The sequence below is a fragment of the Moschus berezovskii genome, chromosome 6 (assembly GCF_049115385.1).
Source record: "Moschus berezovskii isolate FMDL1 chromosome 6, NW_MosBer_1.0, whole genome shotgun sequence".
Taxonomy (NCBI): Eukaryota; Metazoa; Chordata; class Mammalia; order Artiodactyla; family Moschidae; genus Moschus; species Moschus berezovskii.
Genome location: NC_142465.1, coordinates 61,986,026 through 61,996,517, shown reverse-complemented (window position 1 = coordinate 61,996,517; position 10,492 = coordinate 61,986,026). Strand labels below are relative to the sequence as shown.

Here is a 10,492-nt window from a genome sequence, read left to right as displayed (position 1 = left end):
ATTCTTTGGAACTCTGCATTCAGATGGGCATATCTGTCCTTTTCTCCTTTGTTTTTCAGTTCTCTTCTTTTCACAGCTATTTGTAAGCCCTCTTCAGACAGCCATTTTGCTTTTTTGCATTTCTTTTTTCTTGGGGTACAGAATGAAGCAGGGCAAAGGCTAATAGAGTTTTGCCAAGAGAACACACTGGTCATAGCAAACACCCTCTTCCAACAACACAAGAGAAGACTCTACACATGGACATCACCAGATGGTCAGCACTGAAATCAGATTGATTATATTGTTTGCAGCCAAAGATGGAGAAGCTCTATACAGTCAGCAAAAACAAGACTGGAGCTGACTGTGGCTCAGATCATGAACTCCTTATTGCCAAATTCAGACTGAAATTGAAGAAAGTAGGGAAAAACCACTATACAATTCAGGTATGACCTAAATCAAATTCCTTACGATTATACAGTGGAAGTGAGAAATAGATTTAAGGGACTAGATCTGATAGACAAGAGTGCCTGATGAAATTTGGACAGAGGTTCGTGACATTGTATAGGAGACAAGGATCAAGACCATCCCCAAGAAAAAGAAATGCCTTCTGGGTTAAGGATCCATAACTTACTCATTTTGCTTTTTCCTGTCTTTGTAGACAAAGAGTATCTGAAATGTAATATTTATAATAGGTGAGCATTAGAGGTCACCTAATGTTCCATGTAAGGACAAATCTTCAAAGGATCTTGACATAACCTAACCTCTACTAGGTATATTATTATCCAATAATAATGCCCAACATTTGTAGACTGTATTACAGTTTATAATGCCTTTTCATATGCGTTATTTAGTGCTCATAACTCTGTGAGATTATATCCCCATTTTACACTTCAGCTGAATCTCCAGGGAATCAAATTACATTCATGTCCAATATTACATAGATTTTAAGTGGTAGAATTAGTATTTGAATCCAGTGTTACAAAAGCTGTAGTTTAAAATATTTCAATATAAACAGTAAAATATGGACATGTAAGGTTAAAATTATACTGCTAGTGTAGATGGCATTCTAACAGGGAATTCATACTCCTAGGGGTTACCAGAAGTACTTCAGTTGTCTTAATTCTGGTCAGCATCAGACATTTTGCACATTAAACTAATGAATGTCAGAAATTAGGTTCTGTTGGGGACATTAATGGATTATTAATTGGAATAATGGATGTTAAAATATGAGCTCCCTTTGTTGAACATAGTGGTACTATGGATGAACCAAAATACTTAAAACACTCCCCATTCTTATGTGAACTGGTAATGATACATGAAATGATAAAACAAACAAAAGATCAGTTAAACTCAAGGAAAGCCTATAGCCTATGTTCTTAGGGATGGAACCTGACATCCAATGGGGATTTGTGGTTGGCTGGTAACACTAATGGTAATAGCATCCTGATTTTATAGTATTACTGCACGTATCTTGACTCAAACTTCATGCCAAATATTGGTGGGATCATGGAACACAGTGCTTAGATTTTTAAAAATTATTTTGTTTTGTTTGTGTGCGCTAAGTTGCTTCAGTCCTCTCTGACTCTTTGCGACCCCATGGACTGTAGCCAGCCAGGTTCCGCTGTCCATGGGAATTCTCCAGGCAAGAATACTGGAGTGGGTTGCGATTTCCTTTTCCAAGGGGATCTTCATGACCCAGGGATCGAACCCAAGTCTCCTGCATTGCAGGCAGACTCTTTACCTTCTGAGCCACCAAGGAAGCAGAAAATAACTGCCATTTGAGACATGCAACTACGGGAAGGGATAGACTACCCACTCCAGTATTCTGGCCTGGAGAATTCCATGAACTGTATAGTTGGACATGACCGAGCAACTTTCACTTTCTTTCGACTATGTGAATCACAAGGAAGTCCTGTGAAAGCAAAGGAGAAGAAACTTTTATAGAAGAGAAGGGGAAGTTGGGAGGAACCTTATAAACAAAAAGTCCATTGGAGGAAACTAGAAGTTCAACAACAGGCTTCCCCAGTAGCTCGGGCAGTAATGCATCTGCCTGCAGTGCAGAAGACCCTAGGTTTGATCCCTGGGTCGGGAAGATCCTCTGGAGAAGGACATGGCAACCCATTCCAATACTCTGCCTGGAGAATTCCATGGACAGAGGAGCATGGCGGGTTTCAGTACATGGGGTTGTGAAGAGTCAGACATGCGACTAACACACACACACACAGGAGTTCAAAGTATTGTGGTTTTTCATTGGCTGAGTTGTGACAGGCTCATTGGCTGAGCTATTGCCAGGCCAGAAGATTTTCTTCCTCCTGCTGCCTTAGTGAAATAGTGTTAGTTCCTTCTGGAAGTGCAAAGTAAGTTCCTTGGTACTGGGATCTGTATTGATGTTCCGTGGCAAAGCCTGAAAGCTCCCCATTCTGGTCTTGCTGCTCAATTTTAGTGAAGTTTCCCTTAATTTTCCCTTTATTTTATCACTAGTACCACCTGGGAGATGCTAGTGGTAAAGAACTAACCTGCCAATGCAGGAGACATAAGAGACACGGGTTCGATCCCTGGGTTGGGAAGATGCCCTGGAGGAGGGCATGGCAACCAACTCCAGTATTTTTGCCTAGAGTATCCCATGAACAGAGGAGCCTGGTGGACTATAGTCCATACGGTCTCAAAGAGTCGGACATGACTGAAGCGCTTGGCACCCACACCCTTTATTTTCACAACATGTTTTGGTGTGCACTCAGTTGCTCAGTTTTGTTCAACTGTTTGTGATCCCATGGGCTGTAGCCTGCCAGGCTCCTCTGTCCATGGAATTTTCCAAGCAAGAATACTGGAGGGAGTTACCATTTCTTTTCCCAGTGGATTTTCCTGACACAGGAATCAAACCCCGTCTGCTATGTCTCTTGCATTGGGAGGGGATTCTATATCACTGAGCCATCTGGGAAGCCCATTTTCACAATACTAAGATGTTATTTTCTGACTTATAAACTTATGTTCTTTTTATTCAGTTCAATTCACGTGCTCAGTAGTGTCTGACTCTTTGTTACCCCATAGACTGCAGCACACCAGGCGTCCCTGTCCATCATCAACTCTCAGAACTTGCTCAAACTCATGTCCATCGAGTCAATGATGCCATCCAAACATCTCATCCTTTGTCATCCCCTTCTCCTGCCTTCAATCTTTCCCAGCATGTGGGTTTTTTCCAATGAGTGAGTTCTTAGCATCAGGTGGCCAAATTATTGGAGCTTCAGCTTCAACATCAGTCCTTCCAATGAATTCAGGGTTGATGTCCTTTAGGATTAACTGGTTTAATCTCCTTGCAGTCTGAGGGATTCTCAAGAGTCTTCTCCATTTCCACAGTTCAAAAGCATCAATTCTTCGGCGCTCAGCTTCTTTTATAGTCCAACTCTCACATCCATACATGACTACTGGGAAAACCATAGTTTTAACTAGACAGACGTTTGTCGGCAAAGTAATGTCTCTGCTTTTTAATACACTGTCTAGGTTTGTCATAGCTTTTCTTCCAAGGAGCAAGTGCCTTTAATGTCCTGGTTGCAGTCACCATCTGCATTGATTTTGGAGCCCAAGAAAATAAAAGTCTTTCACTGTTTCCCCATCTATTTGCCATGAAGTGATGGGACCAGATGCCATGATCTTAGTTTTTTTGAATGTTGAGTTTTAAGCCAGCTTTTTCACTCTCCTCTTTCACTTTCATCAAGAGGCTCTTTAGTTCCTTTTCACTTTCTGCCATAACGGTGGTGTTATCTGTATATCTGAGGTTATTGATATTTCTTCCTGATTCCAGCTTGTGCTTCATCCAGCCTGGCATTTCACATGATGTGCTCTGCACATAAGTTAAATAAGCAGGCTGACAATATACAGCTTTGATGTACTCCTTTCCCGATTTGGAACCAGTCCATTATTCTCTGCCCGGTTCTAACTATTGCTTCTTGACCTGCATACAGATTTCTCAGGAGGCAGGTAAGGTGGTCTGGTATTCCCATCCCTTTAAGAATTTCCCACAGTTTATTGTGATCCACACAGTCAAAGGATTTAGTATAGTCATTAAAGTAGAAATAGATGTTTTTCTGGAACTCTCTTACTTTTTCAGTGATCCAACGGATATTGGCAATTTGATCTCTGGTTCCTCTGCCGTTTCTAAATCCAGCCTGAATATCTGGAAGTTCTCAATTCATGTGCTGTTGAAGCTTGGAGAATTTTGAGCATTACTTTGCTAGTGTGTGAGATGAGTGCAATTGTGTGGTAGTTTGAATATTTTTTGGCATTGCCTTTCTTTGGGATTGGAATGAGAACAGACCTTTTCCAGTCCTGTGGCCACTGCTGAGTTTCTCAAATGTGCTGGCACATTGAGTGCAGCACTTTCACAGCATCATCTTTTAGGATTTGAAATAGCTCAACTGGAATTCCATCACCTCCACCAGCTTTGTTCGTAGTGATGCTTCCTAAGATGCACTTGATTTCTCATTCCAGGATGTCTGACTCTAAATGAGTGATCACACCATCATAGTTATCTGGGTCATTAGGATTTTTTTGTATAGTTCTTCTGTGTATTCTTGCCACATCTTCTTAATATCTTCTGCTTCTGTTGCTGCTACTGCTGCTGCGTCACTTCAGTCGTGTCCGACTCTGTGCGACCCCATAGACGGAAGCCCACCAGGCTCCCCCATCCCTGGGATTCTCCAGGCAAGAACACTGGAGTGGGTTGCCATTTCCTTCTCCAATGTGTGAAAGTGAAAAGTGAAAGTGAAGTCGCTCAGTCGTGTCCGACCCTTAGCGACCCCACAGACTACAGCCAACCAGGCTCCTCCATCCATGGGATTTTCTAGGCAATAGTACTGGAGTGGCTTGCCATTGCCTTCTCCGTCTGCTTCTGTTAGGTCCATACAATTTCTGTCCTTTATTGTGCCCATCTTTGCATGAAGTGTTCCCTTCGTATCTCTAATTTTCTTGAAGAGACTTCTAATCTTTCCCGTTCTATTGTTTTCCTCTATTTCTTTGCATTGATCACTGAGGAAGACTTTCTTATCTGTCCTTGCTACTTTGGAACTCTGCATTCAGATGGGTATATCTTTCCTTTTCTCCTTTGCCTTTGCTTCTCTTCTTTTCTCAGATATTTGTAAGGCCCCCCTCAGACAACCACTTTGCCTTTTGGCATTTCTTTTCCTTGGGGATGGTTTTGATCATCGCCTCCTGTACAATGTCAGGAACCTGTTCTTTTTATTACGAGGCAGCTATTCCAGTTTCTCCACTATCCTGCTACTCCTTTTGTTTTCTTTTCCCTTTTTAGTCAGTGGCAGCAGCCCTCAAGGCATTTGACTGGCTGACCTGGGCCCACAGGTGAAGTTGGATCCAGCCCTGCCTTGTGGGGACTTGGCAGCCATGGAAGACAGTGTCTATGAGCACCCAGACCAAACTCCTAAGGAGCAGATGGAGCTGGAGAATGTCTCATTGTTGACTCAGAAGCTGCTGCTGGAGATCCACGACCTGTGGTAGGAGCTCAGTGAAGCCATGAGTGAGGGTGCCTGGAGGCCATTGAGTCCTTGCAACAGGATCAGAACATGGCACTAGAAAGAACTTCAACAAGGACCCCAAGAAGGGGGATCAAGTTCTTGGAGAACAAACTTCTCCAGTGCACACCCCCAGGGGGTCACTTCCTGTTTCCTGTTCAAGGGCAAGGGCCTGAACAAGACAGTCATGGGGACTACTTAGGGGAGAGGGAAGAGCTGAACCTACCAATGCTCCATACCTTCATGGATCTGCATGACTGTGAGGCCCTCAGGCAATTTCTATGGAGCTTACTGTCTCCCCAGAGAGGGCCAGAAGATTGATCAGGTGATGGAAGCCTTTGCCTGTGGATACTGCAGATGCCACCCTGGGATTATCCAGTCCACAGATGCCTGCTATGTACTGTCCTTCACCAGAGATAATGCTGAACACCAGCCTTCACAATCCCAACATCTGGAACAAGCCAGGCCTGGAGCACTTTGTGGCTATGAACCAGCACAGCAAGTAGGGTGGGACCTGCCTAAGGAGCTGATCTGAAACTTCTAGGACCACACCCAAAATGAGCCCTTCAAGAGCCTGAGAATGATCAAGAATGATAATCTGAAATTCTTCAACCAGTGCCCTGGGGCTGACTCCTTAAACTGGGCGGGAGAAGGGGGCCAGGTGAAAATGTGGAAGCAGTACTGGTTAATCTTAATAGACAACTGCCTCTACTATTTTGAGTTCATGGTGGATAAGCAGTCCAGAGGAGTCATCCCCCTGAAAAATCTGAGCATCAGAAAGATAGGTGACAGCCAGAAATGTAACTACTTTGAGCTCTATATCCGTGATAACAAGGAACAGCTCATCAAAGCCTGCAAAACAGAGGCAGATGGTTGGATGGTTGAGGGAAACCACGTGGTGTACTTGATCTTGGCCCTATGCAGGAGTGGACCAGTGGATCAAGTCCATCCAGGCAGCTGTGAACATGGACCCCTTCGAGAGTTGTTGGCAGCAAGGAAGAAGTGGATTTCTGTTAACAAAAACCATTAAGAGCCCTACCCCTTTGTACCCACTCCACTATTTAGTACAGAACTGCCTACCCCAGTGGCTGACTGGGCCCTGCAACTGTGGATCCTGGTGCCCTATTTAGAAAACTGTTCATTCTAGCACCTCGCTCTGATTTGTAATCAACATGCAGTTCAGTTCAGTTCAGTGGCTCAGTCATGTCCGACTTTTTGTGACCCCATGAATCATAGCACGCCAGGCCTCCCTGTCCATCACCAACTCCCGGAGTTCACTCAAACTCATGTCCATCGAGTTGGTGATGCCATCGAGCCATCTCATTCTCTGTCGTCCCCTTCTCCTCCTGTCCCCAATCCCTCCCAGCATCAGAGTCTTTTCCAGTGAGTCAACTCTTCGCATGAGGTGGCCAAAGTATTGGAGTTTCAGCTTTAGCAGCAACATACAGTTCAGTTCAGTTCATTTCAATCGCTTAGTCGTGTCTGACTCTTTGCGACCCCATGAACCACAGCACGCCAGGCCTCCCTGTCCATCACCAACTCCCGGAGTTCACTCAAACTCATGTCCATCGAGTCGGTGATGCCATCCAGCCATCTCATTCTCTGTCGTCCCCTTCTCCTCCTGCCCCCAATCCCTCCCAGCATCAGACTCTTTTCCAGTGAGTCAACTCGTCGCATGAGGTAGCCTAACTATTGGAGTTTCAGCTTTAGTATCAGTCCTTCCAATGAACACCCAGGATTGATCTCCTTTAGAATGGACTGGTTGGATCTCCTTGTAGTCCAAGGGACTCTCAAGAGTCTTCTCCAGCACCACAGTTCAAAAGCATCAATTCTTTGGCGATCAGCTTTCTTCACAGTCCAACTCTCACATCCATACATGACCACTGGAAAAACCATAGCCTTGACTAGACAGACCTTGGTTGGTAAAGTAATATCTCTGCTTTTTAATATACTGTCTAGGTTGGTCATAACTTTCCTTCCAAGGGGTAAGCGTCTTTTAATTTCATGGCTACAATCAGAATCTACAGTGATTTTGGAGCCCCCCAAAATAAAGTCTGACACTGTTTCCACTGTTTCCCCATCTATTTCCCATGAAGTGATGGGACCAGATGCCATGATCTTTGTTTTCTGAATGTTGAGCTTCAAGCCAGCCTTTTCACTCTCCTCTTTCACTTTCATCAAGAGGCTTTTTAGTTCCTCTTCACTTTCTGCCATAAGGGTTAGTAATCAGTAATTATTTAAACATCAAACAAATTAATAAACAAAAGTAGGAGAGTTCCTACTTGGTGGGGTGGTTATTCTAAATAACACATTAGCAAAGAGTATCCATCAGTGTGCAAAAGAATAATACTCTACAACTAACTCAAGATTATTGTGGGAATGCAGGGGTGGTTTAATATTAAGGAAACCAATTACTATAATTTATTATTAATATAATTAGGATTATTATTAATGAAAGCTGAAAAACTTTTCACAAGTCAGTGTTTATGCATAACAATATAAATAATAAGTCTAAATAAATAAGAATTCAAGGAAACAATTTAAATAAAAGCTATGTTATATCCAAATAAATTGCAAGTATTATCCTAAATGGTAAAACACTACAGCAATGTTTAAATCATAAACTAGTAGGGATGCCCCATTACCATTTATTATTATTGTGTAATTTTTATCAAAATTACAGAAGAATGTGGTTTAAGAGAGTCATTCAATTATATATGTTATGAAAAAATAACCAGTCCCAACAGCCTTACTCCCCATTTCCACTCAGAGACAACCTCTTATAAAGACAAATGTATATAAATCAATATCTTTTCTCTGTTTTAGCAATAGGCACCTGGGAAACCACCGTAGACTGCTAATGAGGAAGGAGCTATGCAAGAAAAGTGCCAGGACTACTGCTCTGGCCAACATAAAGTAACAGGGGTCTAATCTAATCATACTAGACTATATGAAACAATTGTTTTCAAGACATTGAACATCAGGTAACAAAGGCTAGTGATTACTTAAAAATGACAGACCAATGAAGTGAACCCTATGACTGTCTCAGTTTAATGCCTAGAGAGAAGTTCCAGGTCATGGCACAAGGAGGAAGAATCTAGGAGGAGCCTGGCCATTACCTTGAGTAAAGGAGGTGGTTGAGTAAATTGATGCTTTTGAACTGTGGTGTTGGAGAAGACTCTTGAGAGTCCCTTGGACTGCAAGGAGATCCAACCAGTCCATCCTAAAGGAAATTGGTCCTGAATATTCATTGGAAGGACTGATGTTGAAGTTCCAATACTTTGGCCACCTGATGCGAAGAGCTGACTCATTAGAAAAGATGCTGATGCTGGGAAAGATTGAAGGCACGAGGAGAAGGGGACGACAGAGGATGAGATGGTTGGATGGCATCACCGCCTCTATGGACATGAGTTTGAGCAACCTCTGGGAGATAGTGATGGACAGGGAAGCCTGGAGTGCTGCAGTGGGGGTCACAAAGAGTTGGATACACTGAGTGATTGAATTGAATTGAAAGGAGATGAAGGTCAAGGTATCACAGGGTAAAGTATCAGAAAATAGAGATACACACTGAGAGATTTCTGGAAATCTTTAGAGGTTCCCTCTTAGGTCTTTTCCTGAGTATTGTTTAGTGCATATACGTGAGGAAAGAACCTTTAGAGTGGGGAAAGAACCACCTGAAACAAAGAGAGCAATCTTTGAATGTAAGATAAGATCAGGAATAATGCCTATTCCAAAACCTCATAAATGATTGAGCAAGTGTACTTAGAAGAGTTTGCCTCAGTACTGGGAAAAAATTAGCCCTAGACCAAACTCTGCCCTGGCCTCATCTAACAAAGTTTAAAAGTAAGACCTGAAAGAATTAAGCTGTTTGCAAGTAATTTAACTGCACCTCAGAAAAAAATCTCAATGTTTATAGATATACAAAAATATCAAGAATCCAACAAAGTAATATTCATGTCAGAGTACTCAATCAAAAATTAACATAAGGGCCTCCTTGGTGACTCAGTAGTAAAGAATCTGCCTGCCAATGCAAGAAACAAGTTCAAACCCTGGTTGGGGAAGATTCCACATGCCTCTGAGCAACTAAGCCCAAGTGCCACAACTACTGAGATTATGCTCTAGGGCCCATGAGCCGCAACCTCTAAGCCTGTGTGTGGCAACTATTGAAACCCTTGTGCCTAAAGCCTGTTCTCCTCAAAAGAGAAGTCACTGCAATGAGAAGCTCATACACATCGAAGAGTTCCACTCACTGCAACTGTAATATCGCAAATGATGCTGCCAACAAGGGGTTAAATTCCAAAATATACCAACAGCTCATACAACCCAGTATCAAAAAAAACAACCCAATCAAAACAATGAGCAGAAAACCTAAACATACATTCCCCAAAGAAGACATACAGATGGTCCACAGGTACATGGAAAGATGCTCAATATTGCTAATTGTCACCTCAACCTAGAGAAAGCCCACGTGCAGTAATGAAGACCCAGCACAGCCATACATAAGGACAAAAGTATTATTTTAAAAAAATGACTGCCAATGTAGGGGACATGGGTTCATCCCTAGTCTGGGAAGATCCCACATGCCACGTGTGCTAACCCTGTGTGCTATAACTACTGAGCCCACGCACTCTAGAGCCTGTGCTCTGCAGCGAGAGAAGCTCACGCACCACAGCAAAGAGTAGCTCCCACTTGCTGCAACTAGAGAAAGCCCACATGTAGCAATGAAGATCAGCACAGCCAAAAATAATACAATTTTTAGAAGAATGATTGTTTAAAAAAAATACACCCACCCTAGTGTTCATAGAGCACTGTTTACAATAACCAAGACATGGAAGCAACCTACATCAACAGGAAACTGTGACAAGGTTAGGATGACAAGACTTTTCTTTAAAAAAAAAAAAAGCACAACATAAAATTTACCTTTTTAATCATTTTTTTAAATGTACAGTTCAGTGGGATTATGCTCTTGTCATTGTGCAACATTATTACCA

The 10,492-nt window shown here is 42.6% G+C and overlaps 1 pseudogene; it reads left to right on the top strand.

Moving 5' to 3' along the window:
* The first annotated feature begins 5,373 nt into the window (after nt 1-5,373).
* On the top strand, nt 5,374-6,531 carry LOC129536050 (cytohesin-2 pseudogene; annotated as a pseudogene).
* The last annotated feature ends 3,961 nt before the right edge of the window (nt 6,532-10,492 follow it).